At 47.0% G+C, this 15,314-nt stretch overlaps 1 protein-coding gene across 1 annotated transcript in view; it reads left to right on the forward strand.

Annotated features, from left to right (window-relative positions):
• LOC115090938 (acyl-CoA synthetase family member 2, mitochondrial-like) overlaps window positions 1–15,314 on the forward strand; it is a 115,790-nt gene that overhangs the window by 83,311 nt on the left and 17,165 nt on the right. The gene's annotated exons all lie outside the window — the stretch shown is intronic.

The following is a 15,314-nucleotide window of genomic DNA, read 5'->3' on the forward strand; positions in this document are numbered from 1 at the left end:
CTACCTACCAATTAGAGTTCAGGTTTAAGGGAAGGGGCTAAAGTGCTAGGGGGAGGAGGTGAGGAGTGAGTTGTCTGAGTAGTTGGAGATATCTGGGATGGCACCTTGAGTGGGATCTTTGAAGACCAAAAGGCTAGAAAGCAGAGGGACAAAGCAAGAGACCTTGGTAATAGATTGCCCTGAGTAGTGTTTACTTGCCTTTTTTTTTTTTTTAATCTGATAACCACTTCAGCCATAAACACTTCTCAAAACTCCCCACTTATGTGCATTGTACCTAATTGTCAAAGAGAACATGTGCACATGTGCCCTTTGAAAATTGTCTATGGGGGCAAAGCACCCACAGACTTTGCGCCTGCTTTTTCTTTTAGTGAAACTTAGATGAAAAATAACATGCAACAGAGATGTGGAAAGACAACCTGCCTACACTTACTTGCCTCCACCAATCTCGATGCACCTCTGGAAATTCCACCTCACAGTGCAACTAAAACTAAGCCTGCTATGGAAGACCGTGCATGCATGCAGCTCAGTTCACGGTTGGCGATTTTAAGACAGTCAGTTTACCTGGGTAAATGGCTCTGCAAATTACCCTTCATATGGTTCTGTCTTCTGCTCCTGGGTCTTCCTTGCTCAGTCCTTCTTTCTTGGTGAGCATGAGCTACAGAAGCAGAGGAACGTGGCATATCATGAGCTGCTGAACACAAAACCATCATTTTGTTTGTGTACAGAGCCCTCTGTTCGTGGTCTGCTGTCGTGGTTGGAGTGCTTGTGATGGGAAGGGAGCTAGCAGTGCTACTGGCAGGATTTGGGGGAGGATTGTTGTAGTAGTAGAGAAGGAGGTGGGCAGACAGTCTCCATAAACAAATTAAATCCAAATGTCTATTTTGGAGTACAGAATGAATTTTATCCTTTATCCTGCTGTTTTCCATTGTTATGAGCAGCAGTAAGCTGTTTTTACTTGGCATGCTTACACTGGTGCTATGTACACACTGATTAGCAGTTGGAGTACTTGCTGTACAGTAAATATTAAATTTACTGGGACTCTTTTATACAGGAAGTTTACATTGTGTCTGAATTTTTCCCTTTGAATAAATTTGATTCAATACTGCCTTAAAGAGTAATCTCAGAGAAGGCTAGCATGGTGTTTGCCCCTGTGGGTGGAGAAGAGATCCTTTTAGGTTTTCCAATTCTTAATTTATATTTCTCTCTCGGCAGCCAACAGTATCTCTTCCATTTTTAATTATCTTTACAGTCCACTACTTGAATGAGAATACCTTGGCCACCGGTTGGGCATAGAGAGACCTCATAAGCTCACGGCCTGCTGGAGCCATAGCAACGTCTACTGGGTTATGGATGGGCAAAGAAGAGGAGCAAGTAAGAATGGGAGCAGTGTTTGTTCAGCAGCTTTATGGACTCTTGTTTGTTTATTCATCTTGGAGCCATTGCAAGATCTGGTGATGAAGCAGGAAATCATTGCTCTGTCTGGCAGGGTGCAGGCCCGGCACAGAGGTGATGTGGAAGGTTGCTGTTTGCATGCAGCACAGGTGTCCTCTGCTAGGATCCAGCCTTAGAAATGCTTCTCCTTTTAGCAAAGAGAATAAATCTAAAGATTGTTGGTTCATCAGCAAGGGCAGGCAACCTGCAGTCCTCATGGACATCAATTTGCTCGGGTTTTCAGGATACCTCTAATGAATATGCATGAGGTAGATTTTCAGGCACCACTGCTTCGGTTGTATGCCAATCTATCTCAATCATTTTCATTAGGGGTATCCTGAACACCCGAGGGGACTGGTGTCCACAAGGACTGGAGGTCACCTACCCCGTCTTGGCGGCCTTCCACCTGCTGCTATAAATGATCCATCCACCAATGCCAGTTCACCTGTCACTCTCAAGTTAAGGGGAAGGGACCGTAAGGATCTTCATTCACAGCTTCTTGTGTTAGTCCCATTTATTCCCCACTTCCTCTCATTAACCTGGCATCACAGTTACCTTCTGGTTTCAGAAGGGGGATGGAAATCCTGGCTTGGCCCCTTTTTGAATCCAGTCCATTGTGGCAGGCATTTCTTTCGGAAACAGCAGCAGGCAAATCCTATCCTAGGGGTGGGAGCCCTGTCCTTTTCTGGAGGATTAGCCCAGGCATTCAGCTGGGAATGGGAAACTTGAGTTTCCCACCTGATAGTGCCCAGCAACTTTCTTATTTACCAGAATGATCCTGAATATTGTTTTTCATTTCAAGTCTCTAGCTTTTTAAATATTTTTTTTTCAAATGCTTGTAAAAGATGTCAATAGGATGAATTGTACCAAAATCAATGGCTACTAAAATCATGCCTGTGAGATTTAAGGAGCTGTTGTTGCAACAGGGTGTTTAGTGTGCCCTTGGGCCTCAGCCCGACCCCAGATGGATCCAGGACCGCACCAAGGGTTGATGGCGTGTTCCACCATGGCAGACGGTCTTACCCTCCGCCAGGCCTGCAAGCTCCCAAGGCCAACAACAGGATGATGTTGGAATGTGAATGGTCCTCCGACCATTCCGAGCCCTTTCGGACCTGCTGCTTGGAACGGCATGGAGCAGCAGGCCTGGCCTGAGGATGAGGGCAGACGGGCCTTGACATGAAGATGTGACACTGTGACGAAGGTGAAGACGTGAAACCAGGGCTCTTAAAGACATGACACCAGAACTATGGAAGACATAACATCAGGGCTGATGCGAAGACATCACGGACCAGTTGGTCGATGCAACGGCATCAGGGACAAGACTCTGAAGTGCAGACATGATGAGGAACTTGAAATTCAAACAAGACAAAACGCAAGGCAGGAGGACATTGGCACTGTCTCTCAGGGCGCCCTACTCAGTCCACCCGCGGGACTGGTCACGGACCACCCTGTCCCACTGCGCACCCTACACAGCCCGAGGAGGCTGGTCATGGACCTTGCTGAGAACGGGACAAGCGCAGGGAAGGATCCAGTCGAGGTGGGACTCCGATGACGAAGCTGATGTCATCCGAAGCACCAACACGGCTGGCAGGATGAGACTGCTCAGGAGCTCAGGACACCAGTTCACCTGCAGGCCTCTCCAACCCGGGAAAGAAGTCATCGGAGGGAGCAGGACCGACAGGACCAGAAGGCTCCGGAGCGCAGGACACCAGGAGGCGAAACACCAGGAGACGAAACACCAGGACACCTGGACGAGGACCTCAGGCATGAAGACATGGCATGACGAGGGATAGACGAGACGAGGAACTCCATGGAGAAGATAGAAGACCTGATGGAGCTCAGGTAGGCAGAAGCCTCCAGAGTGAAGTAACTCCGATGCAAGGCGAAGACTGAAGTGACGGAGCAGCCCTTTATAGGGCTGGAGCAGGAAATCCACTCCCTAGGTGGGGCCAGCACACTTCCTGTGCCTGGCCCTCTAAATACAGTAGAGAGGCGCGCGCCGGCGCCTAAGGAAGCAGGAAGAAGCTGTGCGGGACCGCGGACAGCGGTCTGCACCGACGTCAGACACCAGAGACGCAGGGCTGGGCCTGGAGGCAGGCCCCGAAGACGGCAGCGGCTCCAGCCACCAATCGAGCCCGGGGATGTGGCCTGCAGCCCCGGGGAAGACAGTGATATCGGCAGCGACTTCTGGCCGCAATGGACAGCGGCAAAGTCCGCGGTGAAGGGGAGCCTCGATGGGCGGCCTCTGGGCCGCAAGGGAAGTCCAGTCCGCGGCTCCGGCCACGCGGGGAGAGCCGACATCGGCAGCATCGCGCCGCGAAGAAAAAGGCAAAGGTGAGCAGGGCCTGCTCACGGGGGGCCCGCGGGCAGGGTTTCATAACAGCTGTAAAATAATCAACGTAAGCAGAGTACTTCATATGTAGCAAAAATGTTAATCAAAGCATAAAGAAACTTACAAAAGTGACGGTTTCTTTTACCTGAACCTTCATAAGAGCAGATAATGATCATCAGTGTCCTATATTTATACTGTAAGTCTCCTTTGGCATCTTCTTCCTCCTCCCACCTCTTCTCCCCAATGTTGAGGCAGATGTGACATTGTCACGACGGTGTCCTCCAGTGACAGATCATGGAAGGTGGAACTAATCCTTTGCTTGGTCTCTTTTGGTAGTTTTCGTGGCTCTAAGTGATGCTCTTATGTTTATGTTCTTTGCCATTCTATCAGTTTTCAGTCAGTGATACTTTGGCCACTCATCTGCCACTATGCCTTCAGACTTTTGTCATCTTTGGTGCGGCTATTTTTCTCCCAGATGCATTGTGTAAAATTGTATTCAAAGGTACAGCCTTGGCCAGCCATGGTGGTCCCTGTCGCTTACCGAGAATTCTTTGCTGGTTACGATGGGAACTGAATTCTGGCTGGCAGTGAAGGGTAGTGGTAGGCAGCACAGAGCTCAGAGCCTATGGATTCTGGTTTGATTTCGCTTAGAATTATCTGCCAGCCACTGCACTGCCTTTCAAGTCAAGTAAAAAGTGCATGCTTAAAACTTGTAAGATTGTAAGTATTGTATACACTGGTGCTGTATAATCATGATTTCTAATAATGACTCTGTTCCCTCCTGCACACACATACTGACATTTGTATTTTAAACACAGCCAGGAGGTTTCACTTCCTTTCTTTTTCCCTTCTGCTGAGCACCCCTGGCAGCCACGGTTTAATGGCACATTCTTGTTTTGAGTTGAAGGAGTCTCCGCTTTGGGTCATGAGGTTTGCCTTGGCATATCTGCAGGGATTTTCATAGGTGCTGAGAAAGTGGTGACTACCTGTTACATGCCTCATCAATCACCCCTGCACCATGTCTCTCTGATACCAGCGTTGGAGCTAAGCACCGGGCAAACATCCTGCACCATGTCTGTCTGACACCAGCGTTGGAGCTGAGCACTGGGCAAACATCCAGAAACCTCAAGAATGCAGAGCGGCCTGGAAAAGGAGGGAGTGCTTTATGGCACAGCCTTGGCAACTGTTAGGCCTCCTATTAACATGCCTGCAGGATGTCTGTAAGCCTTTAATTGATCAAAAATTGCTCTGTTTCTGGATGGGTCCATTTGAAAAAGACTATTTTTTTACATACTTGGTTGGAATTCAATTAGGTCTTATCTGCTAATTGTCTTTCCTTGAGTCCTGACAGACCAGTCCAGACAAGTGAGATTCATCACTTGTCTGGACTGGGGGATCAGCAGGTGGGGTAAAATGCAAATTGTTTGTACTGTCTTCCTTCTCTATATAGCCTGATACAGCAGGGAAGGCGTCAGTAGTACTGTTTTGCCCAAGCTGGAAAAACTCAACCAAGGGACTGTTATGCATGATATCTAAGAACAACTAAGGATTCAAAAGCAATGATGCCATAGGGGTGAGCATAACTTTTGTCCCCCCTCCTTATTTTTTTCTGGCTGTATTTAATTTAAGTCCCTTTAATGAAAGGAAAAGAAAGAGAGTCACTCTGTCTTTACTGTCACTTGTTTCAGTCAAAGAAGCTAAGGACATAGATCTTCTTTTGGGTTTTTTTTTTCATCACCTTCCGGGGTCGGTCCTGGACTGGTCTGTCAAGACTCAAGGAAAGACAATTAGCAGGTAAGACCTAATTGAACCTGGAGGAAGTGACATCACCCGAGCAAAATGGCCACATGAAGTGTGTGGTCCGCACGACTTAATGGAATAAAGCAGTTTTTCGGGAGATTGGGCATCCCTCTGATGGTATAGAGGCTATCCTCTGGATCAGCTGGTTATGGCTAACCGCCGACGGACGGTAGATCTACAAGAATTTTCCTACTCCGGGACAGCGATGGCATTGAAAGGGAATAAGCAGGAGAAGGGTCTTGCCCCCAGCCGCAAACGCGGCCCAGCATGGAACCCAACAGCAAGGCTCTGAATACTTCAACGGGCCCCACCAAAGCCGATTTTATGACCTGGTTTCAGGAAATTAAAAATGATATCGCAGCCCTCAAGAAAGATATCACTCTAACATTCAATGAACTTCGTAGAGATGTTGACGATATAGGACAACGAATAGCAGATGTGGAGCAAACGGTGGAAGACCACGCAGAGAAAATGGCACAGCAGGAAAAAAACCACAAGCTACTCTTAGATGCAGCGGATGATGTGAACACGAAATTAGAAGATTTAGAAAATAGGCTGCGGAGGAATAATATCCACATCCAAGGAGTCTTGGAGGAGGAAGGTACTCCGAACTACCAACTATGGTCTGAGACATATGCCAGACCATTCTCCACTCCAAGTGTACTGACATGCCTGAGATGGACATAAAAGTTGATCAGGCACACCATGCACTGGGTAAAGTGAGTAATACACCCCGAGGGACATTGTGGTGTGTCTGCACGACTTCCCGGTTAAAGATATTGTAATGCAGAAGGTGAGAGAGAAGATAGTCATAATGTGGGAGGGAATGAAGTTGCAAATATTTCATGATATATCACCAACGACTCTACAGCGACGCCGCCAAATAAAATATATCACTGAATCGCTTCGGGCAGAGAACATTTGGTATAAATGGATGTATCCTTTTGGGATTTCCTTCACAATCAGTGGCTGTACATTTACTGCACGCTCCACAGAAGCTGCAGAAATTATTCTACGGAAACAGCAAATAGAAATTAAAACTCAAGGAATGGAGGGCCGGGCCGGCCCTAAATGAGAAACTGTGCAGTGGCAGCAAATAACTAAAGGAGGTAAGCGGCTACACCGGTATTCTACTGGAGCAGGATTTGTCCGATTTCCTTCACGGGGCGGTCCTGCTGGGGGGAGATTCTAATCTCACACTCAATATCCGTATGGACAACAATCCTACCCCCAGGGATGGCCTTAAGACCCACAGATTATGCCTCAAACATCTATTGGATTCCTGGGGTTTGCAGGATATGTGGAGGGTACTACACCTGCAGGGGAAGGACTATACGTTTTTTTCTAGAGTGCACAACTCCTATTCCAGAATGGACCTGCTACTAGGTGATAAATATTGGATACAAGGGGGTTTAGAGGTGGAGATTGGACAAATAACATGGTCCGACCATGCTCCAGTGCATGGCCAATTTCAAATTCTGCCAGAAGAGGGGGGCCTGAAATATTGGAGACTCAATGATTCCTTACTTCTGGACAAAGGTTTTTGTGAAACGTTGCGTGTGGATATGAAAGAATATTTTCAGATTAATGATAATGGGGAGGTTTCCGTTCAAACCTTATGGGATTGCTTTAAAGCTGTTATACATGGTAAACTGATCTCCAGATCAGCAGTGGTAAATAAGCAACTTCGAGCAGAGAAGGAATGGTTATGTGAGGCTATTAGCATGCTTGCCAGGAGTATTAAGATAGATGGGAGGGCGAAAACCCTAAGAGAGCTAGATAAGCTGCGGGCTAAACTGCAGGGCTTCAAAGATGGGGAGCTGCAGCATAAGCTGGATAGAGTATGTTGGGTCCAATTCGAGCAAGGGAACAAACCTAGTAAGTTGCTGGCTTGGCAGCTGAAGAGGCAGATATCCCAGGGTCAGATATTGAAAGTTAAGTCCGATCGAGGAGAGATAATTTATGATAATGGAGGCATTCGGGATCATTTTGTGCAGTTCTATAGGGACTTGTATATGGTAGAGGGGGGCATAGAAGCAGTACATATTGATAAGTATCTAGCAGAAGTTGATCTACCTAGCCTTACTACTAAACAAGCTCAACTACTAGACCGGGAGATCTCACAAGGGGAAATCTACATAGCTATCTCTGCTCTAAAGACTAATAAGGCCCCTGGGCTAGATGGATACTCAGGCCTATTTTATAAAAAGTTTCGGGACATTTTAAGCCCTCAGTCACAGAGAATCTATTACACTATGTTAAATAACTCAGGCATTCCGAGCTCGATGGAACTGGCGGGAATTACGGTTCTCCCGAAACCTGGAAAAGATAGTTAAGTTTGCGGATCCTATAGACCTATATCGTTACTGAATATAGATTTAAAAATCTTAGCAAAGATTTTGGCAGGGAGGCTTAATAGTATATTACCTAGCCTAATCCACATAGACCAATGCAGCTTTATTCCAGGCAGGCAAGCGGCAGACAACATTAGGAAAATAGTTAATTTAACCAGGGTAGCTAAAGTTGGTAACATCCCCGCAATCGTATTGGCCATAGATGCTGAGAAGGCATTCGACCGGGTCCACTGGCCTTTTATGTTTAAAGTTCTCAAAAAGGCAGGGTTGGGCTGTAATTTCTTAGTGTGGATCAGGGCAATGTATTCCACCCCAAAGTCCTGTATAAAAATCAATGGCCACTATTCTACATCTTTTGCCTTGGAGAGGGGAACCCGTTAGGGGTGTCCCCTATCCCCCCCTGCTTTTCACACTGGTGATGGAACCCTTAGCAGAGGCTATCCGACAGAATGTAAACATCAATGGGTTACCCTCAGGACAGGTACAACATAAAATCTCTTTGTTTGCAGATGATGTTCTGCTAACGGTGGCCTTCCCACAATTGGCTATGCCTGTTCTGGTCCAGGAGTTGGGCATCTATGGGAAATTATTAGGGTTTAAAGTGAATATGAGTAAATCCGAACTTCTTAATCTGACTTTATCTGCCAAAGAGATGGATGACCTATGTGGGAGTTTCCCATGCATTCGATACCTGGGCATTCAGCTTCCAGCGGACTGGACGCAGCTGTTTCCACTTAACTATAGCCCATTGCTGGCAGGCATTACAAGGGATTTGGACATTTGGTCAGCCTACAATCTTTCCTGGTTTGGCCGCATAGCAGCAGTTAAAATGACCATATTGCCACGTTGGTTGTACTATTTCAAGGTTCCCTACAAATTTCTTCATACCCTTCTAACACGGGCCTTTTAGTTCATATGGAAGCAGCGGCCGCTTAGGGTGACTAGGCGGGTGCTTTATCTCCCACGGTTAAAGGGGGGGCTAGTGGTCCCTAATTTCATTAAATATTATGCAGCGGCCCAATTGAAAGTTATATTATGAGTGGTCTGCTAGAACAATTACTAAATCTTGGATAAACTTGGAGCAATCCCACCTCAGAAGTGGGACCCTATACTCTCTGATATGGGGGGCCAATAACCCAAAAGGGAGTGTGCAGGTGGAAAATCCATTCACTCAACACACACTACATATGTGGAAGCAATGGAAGGCATGGCTGACAGGCCGTTCCCCCTTGACTCCTTTACTGCCCATAGGGTTGTACAAGAGGAATACTGCCATACCTCAGAACTTAGCCTGGTATCGCAATTGGTCACAACAGGGGCTGTGGTGTTGTGGTCAATTATTTGTTGACAATCAGATACTCACTTATGAAGCATTGAGGCACCATATTTATTTGCAACCTAGGGATTACTATCGGTATTTACAAGTGGTCCATTGTTTGTCTCACCCTGCTACCCGCTACATGTTGCCCGGGAACTTACAGAATTTGAGCAACTGTGTTATCTCCAGAAAACAGGCAAGGGGGCGCATCTCCAAGCTTTACCAATTGCTCCTACCCCTAGATACCTTGCAAAGATCCTATGTGAAGGGATGGGAGGCCAAGTGGGGCAAGGAATGGACCAGCTCACAGTGGGTATATTGTTATGCGATTATTGCTAAGAACTCTGTATCAGCAGTGATGAAGGAATTTAATTATAAGCTATAATACAGATGGCACCTCACGCCGGTACGCCTACACAAATTATATCCGGAGTATTCGGACAAATGCTGGAGACAGGGTGGGATGACTGGCACCTTCGTGTATGTTTGGTGGCAGTGCCCGATCCTGACTGTTTATTGGAAATGGATTGAAAGGATTATCTGGGAGATGATTTCGCTGCAGGTGGATTTTGACCCCCGTCTATATCTACTATCCTTCTATTCACCAGGATGGTCCTATGCACAGTCACACCTTGTCAATCATGTTTTGTGTGCTGCCAGGCTAGCGGTGGCTTCGCATTGGAAACAACCACTGCCACCCACATCCTCAGCTGTTCTCCAAAGAATCTGGGACTTGCATAATCTTTCATATCTTATCACAGTGCGAGAGGACAAGATATCCACTCATGTACTTATTTGGGAGCCCTTTTTGTGGTTGTCAAATTTGCATCTTTAAATGTGCTTATGAGAACTTCAGCTTACTTTCTTGGCACCTAATGGGCTAACATGGTGACACAAGCCCTCTGTTTTTGTGTTTGATTTTAACAGTTTGGACTCACTGGTCAGAGGGGTGGGTGGGTGGAGAGGGTGTGGGGGGGGGGGGGTTTACAAGTACAAAAGTGTAACCTAAACAGTTGGATGTTGTACAGAAACTGGATTATTATGTTGTTTATCTGAGATGTTTGGTAACACTAATAAAAATTTTAAATGTCAAAAAAGATCTAATTGAACCTTCCTTATCATCCTGCCAGACAAGTCCAGACAAGTGGGAAGTACCTAAGCAGTACTTATCCTGGGTGGGAGTACACTAGAGCTTCCTATACGACCCCCGTGGCAAAGGCTGGATCACTTCTTTCTTGCAGATTAAGCTTGTACTGTTTTGAAAATGAATATAGTGACAGTCATGTCGCTGCCCTACAGATTTCCACAAGGACTTCTAATCTGTCTGAGCACTGGTGGAGTAGGCCTTTAGCCCCTCCGGCAATTGCTTTCCTTTCAGTATGTATAACAATGCAATTGTTTCTTTAATTGATGCCTTTGAGGCAGCTTCCCCTCTCCATGTACCCGTAAATAAAACAAAGAGTCTGTCTGACTTTCTGAACCCATTCGTGGCTTCCAGGTACTTCAACAAGCACATCCTGACATCTAAGAACCTAAGATCCTTCTTTTAGCCCTGACACTGTTCTCTTCTGAACCCGGGTAAGATAAGCGCTTGGTTCAGATAAAATTCGGAGACTATTTTTGTTAAGAAGGATGGGACCGTCCTAAGCATGACCTTTTCTCTCGAGAAGGAGAGATAAGAGTCCCTGCAAGACAAGGCCTGCAACTTGGATATCCTACTGGCCAAAGATACTACTAGCAATATTTTTAATGTTAAGTCCTTTGTAGTGATCTCCTTGATTAGTTTGAGTGAGACTTTAATGAACACCCTCAGAACTAAGTTTAGTTCCCATGGTGGCACTATTGATCTGATGGGTGGCCTGATACAGCCTACCCCTTTCAAAAAATGTCACATCCAGGTGAGGCCTTTAATCTGTACCCTGTAAAAAGATATAGCAGCTAGCATAGTACTGGCTCAAAGAATTAAATCCATTAAAGCATGAATAGACTCGCTTCCAAAGAAAGTGTTTTCTGATGACAGATTGAGCGTACACCATGATAACACTCATACACAAACTACTGGCCTTTCAGTATGCAACAGCCGGATGATTCTCATTGTGTCAGGACATGTGATGGCAGCCATTGCATGTAGTCCCACTGACCCACTTTTATATCCATCATGTTCACTAGAATCTCTACTCTCAATGGGATCAACTGAACCAATCAGTATTCACCACAGTCCTGGTTTCCAAGGTGAGAGTTACTCTAGGGGTAAACCACCTGTGTGTTTCAGGATGGGGCGCCACTTCAAGCTTTTCCTCATCAAGTCTCGCTAGCCATGGACACCTCCTTAAAAGGGGGTGAGCTCAGATGGGATCATTTCAATCCCAGAGGCACATGGTCTCATGAGCAGAGCCACTGTTTGATCAATCTACTTGAATTAAAAGTGAGCAGATGTGCTCTATCAAAGTTTACATATCCTCTTTGAGAGATGAGCATCCTAATTCAAACAGCCTTGCAGGTTGCTATGTTTTATGTCAGCAAACAGGGAGATGCAGAATCATGTTCTCTCTGTAAGGGAGCATTAAAAATTGGGGAGTGTGCAACCAGACATTGACCCATAGTACAAGTCACATCTCTTCCAGGAATCTTCAGCATGCTGACGCATAACCTCAGTAGAATATTCTGGCTGCACAAGTGGTCTTTATGACAACCGACAAACTATTCATTTTAGGGGGTCAGTTGTCAAATGACCTGTTTGTGTTGCAGAAGTGGACCCTTGGACCGAGGCGAGGTTGATGCTGGCCACAGGGTGGAGCCCTGTAGGTCCTTGCTGTCAGCAGGCGGAGCTGGCTGGAGCAGAGGCCTGACAGGAACTTCACCACTACCAGCCCACACACCCCTCAGGTTGAGCCCTTGGGTGCCAGGGCTGGCTGGACTTAGGTGGGCCTCTGGGGCTGAGAGGAATCCAAGAATGGAGCTATAGTTGGCCAACAAGTAAAGAAACAATTCAGTCCAAGCAGGGGTTGGGGCTGGCAGCAGACAGAAAAACGAGAAGAAGGCCGAGGTCGGGGCAGGCAGCATTTTCGATGACGAGAAGCAAGCAAAGGTCACAAGGCAGGTAGAGGTCCACGGTAGTCAAGAAGAGGTCCGAAGTCAAGCCAAGGAGTCAATCTGAAGGAGAAAGGCAGGAACAAACAGCAGGGATGGCACCAAAGATGGACGAAGGAACACCAAAAACACAGGAACATGTAGGCAAGGCACAGGAGAGAGACAGGAACCAGGAATGTCGTGGCAAACAGCAACTCAGAGTCCAACCTAATACCGAGGTGTCTGATACAGGGCAGTAGCGACAAGACAAGAGGATCAGTGAACACCAGGAGTTCTTTATTCTGCACAAAACATCATAAAAAGCCTGACTCAGGCCGAGTTTCGCTCTTTGAGCTGCTTCAGGGGCTATTATGGGTATTGCCGGTGGTTTGTCTCCATATAGCAGTTCAGCCTCTTAGGAAATGCTTAAACAATTACCACCACCATTCAATTGCTGCCGCTAACACTTCCGCGACTGGCTCAGCTTTGTCCAAACAGGAGGATGACTGAATAGATGCCAGCGTTTGAACGATTGCAGCGATCAAATTTGATACCTGAGCGGCGGCCCTAGCAAGGCGCATTGGGCCTTTGTAGTGTCCGGCTGAGTCTTTGCTCCACCAGCATTGGCAGGCACCCTGCAGCCCGAAAAGAGAGGTAAGAGTGGCCAGTCTTGGGTCCAACCCACGACCGGCCAAACACAAAAATTTGCATCAGAACAGAAAATCAGATCAATTTTTCCTCAGTTCTTCCAAGCAATCTCAGACTGGCTCAGGGAGCTTTCCTCCTTGATTGGAGGACAAGCTTCATGGATGCTTTTCCACCGCTACTGCTGATTGCCAGAGCAATGCAACAGCTGTTGCAAGACTGTGCTCATATGCTTCTTAAAGCTCCAACATGGCCCAGACAGACATAGTTTGTATATCTCATACGACTTTCCAGCAGTGCCCCTCTATATGTGGGGACAGACCCTACATTGTTAAATCAGAACACTCTATCACCCAGGCTTTCCATACCTTAATCCAGTGGTTTGGATGTTGAACAATCAGTAGTTGCTCGAATCTCTTTGTCTAGAATGACTGAGAATATTTTAGTTCTAGCTAGCATGCCATCCACCAGAGAGTGCTCTACCTTGAAATGGATTGGATATTCTAAATGGTACCAACAGAAAACCTTGGGCCCAAGCACTTGCTAATGTACTTGCTCCTCCTTTCTGACTCTGGCTTTGCCACATTGCCAGTGAAAGTACATCTTAACACCTCAGTGGCTTACTACATTCAAATACACACTAAACCCATCTCTGCTCATCCACTGATATCTAGCTTTATGAAAGGCATGTGCCACATTTTGTCCCCAACACATAAACCTCTCCTTTTGTGGGACTTGGATGGTGTCCTTTCTCAATTCATGGGGCCACCTTTCGGGCCACTGCAGAAGGATTCTCTTCAGTTCTTGACATGGACAGTGGTATTCCTCACCGCAGGTACCTTGGCTACAAGAGTCAGCAAACTCCAAGTTCATGTCTGCTATATACCATGCATACAATTTTTCCATGATCAAGTAGTCTTTCCCTTTTACCCAAAATTTCCACAAAAGGTTGTCTTGGCTTTCCATATCAATCAATCCCTCATATGTCCACCTTTTTTCCAAAACCATGTTTCCATGAAGAGAGAACCCTTCATACCTTAAACTATAAGCGTCCTTGTCTAGTATAAGAAAATAACTCAGCTGCTTTTCCGGGCTCCGCATCTATTTGTTGTGTATGACACTAACAGACTTGATGTCAAAGTTATCTGATGTACATTGTACACCTGGATAGCAAAAAGTATTCAGCACTGCTACACCTTCACAGACTTGTCAAAGCTCATCAGCTCAGAGCTCTGGCTTCTGCTGTTGCTCAATTTACGGTAGTACCCTTCTTTGATTATATTTGCAAAGCAGCAACTTGGTCATTAGTTCATACCTTTATGTCCCATTGCAGTCTGAACAACCTCTCAAGGATTGACAGTAACTTTGGACAAGCAGTTTTGCATAACCTGTTCTCGCAATAGTCTACTCTCCATGGAGGAGTCTGGGTTGCTTATTCAGTAAACTCTCCGCTGAAACCCTCAGCTTGGGACTTCCCACAGTTCATGGCTAATTCAGCCTGCTTATTGACAGAAAATACAAGTTTGCTTACCATAAATGGTGTTTTCCATAGCAGGATGAATTAGCCATGAGATGCCTTCCCACCAACCTGGGGTCAACTACTTAGCTATATTTAGCTATGATAGACTGAGGAGACTCTCAAGGCAACTCCCACATGGGAACTTCTGCACATGCTCAGTAGAGCTTAAAGCTCTATTAGCTATGAAAGTTGAGTCCATTCATTGCCATCGGATGACATGATCCACAGATCATGGGTAATTTATTCTGCTATTTATGGAAAACTTGTTTACAGTAAGCAAACTTGCACTCCCCGGCGTCTTCCTCTTCTAAACGGGACCTGCGGTGAACTGGGCCTGCGCAGCCGGCGCTGAAAGCCCGTCGGGGTAAGGCTTTTCTGTTCCGCCTTCCCCAATCGGGCTCCCACGCCGGCCACCAGCCTCCTCTTACTCCGGCCCGACTTACCTGCACGCCCTGAACCCTCGCCGCGATCCGGCCTCCTCCACATCGACTCGGCCTGCCTCCAACACGATCCGGCCTCCTCCGCCCGCACGGCTGCGAACCCCCACCCCCACCAGACACGCCGCAACGAGGTACGCCCCGCCGGGCGCAGGGGTGACGTCATCGAGCCGGGACCTGCAGGATTTAAAAGGCCCTGCACTCCACGGCGTCGCGCGCCAGGCGTCGCGCGCCGAAGGAGCGCGACAAAGGGGCCTGCCCCTTTGTGCGCCCCTTCGTGCAGCCCCCGAAGTGCCAGAGTCCTACATCACACCGCCGCAGCATCCACAAGACACCAAACTAACTACTAGAACCAGCACAAGTGATCATTGAAGACAAGCAACCTCAACCAACCTGGACCTCCATACCT

Source organism: Rhinatrema bivittatum, chromosome 4 (assembly GCF_901001135.1).
Source record: "Rhinatrema bivittatum chromosome 4, aRhiBiv1.1, whole genome shotgun sequence".
NCBI classification, from domain to species: domain Eukaryota; kingdom Metazoa; phylum Chordata; class Amphibia; order Gymnophiona; family Rhinatrematidae; genus Rhinatrema; species Rhinatrema bivittatum.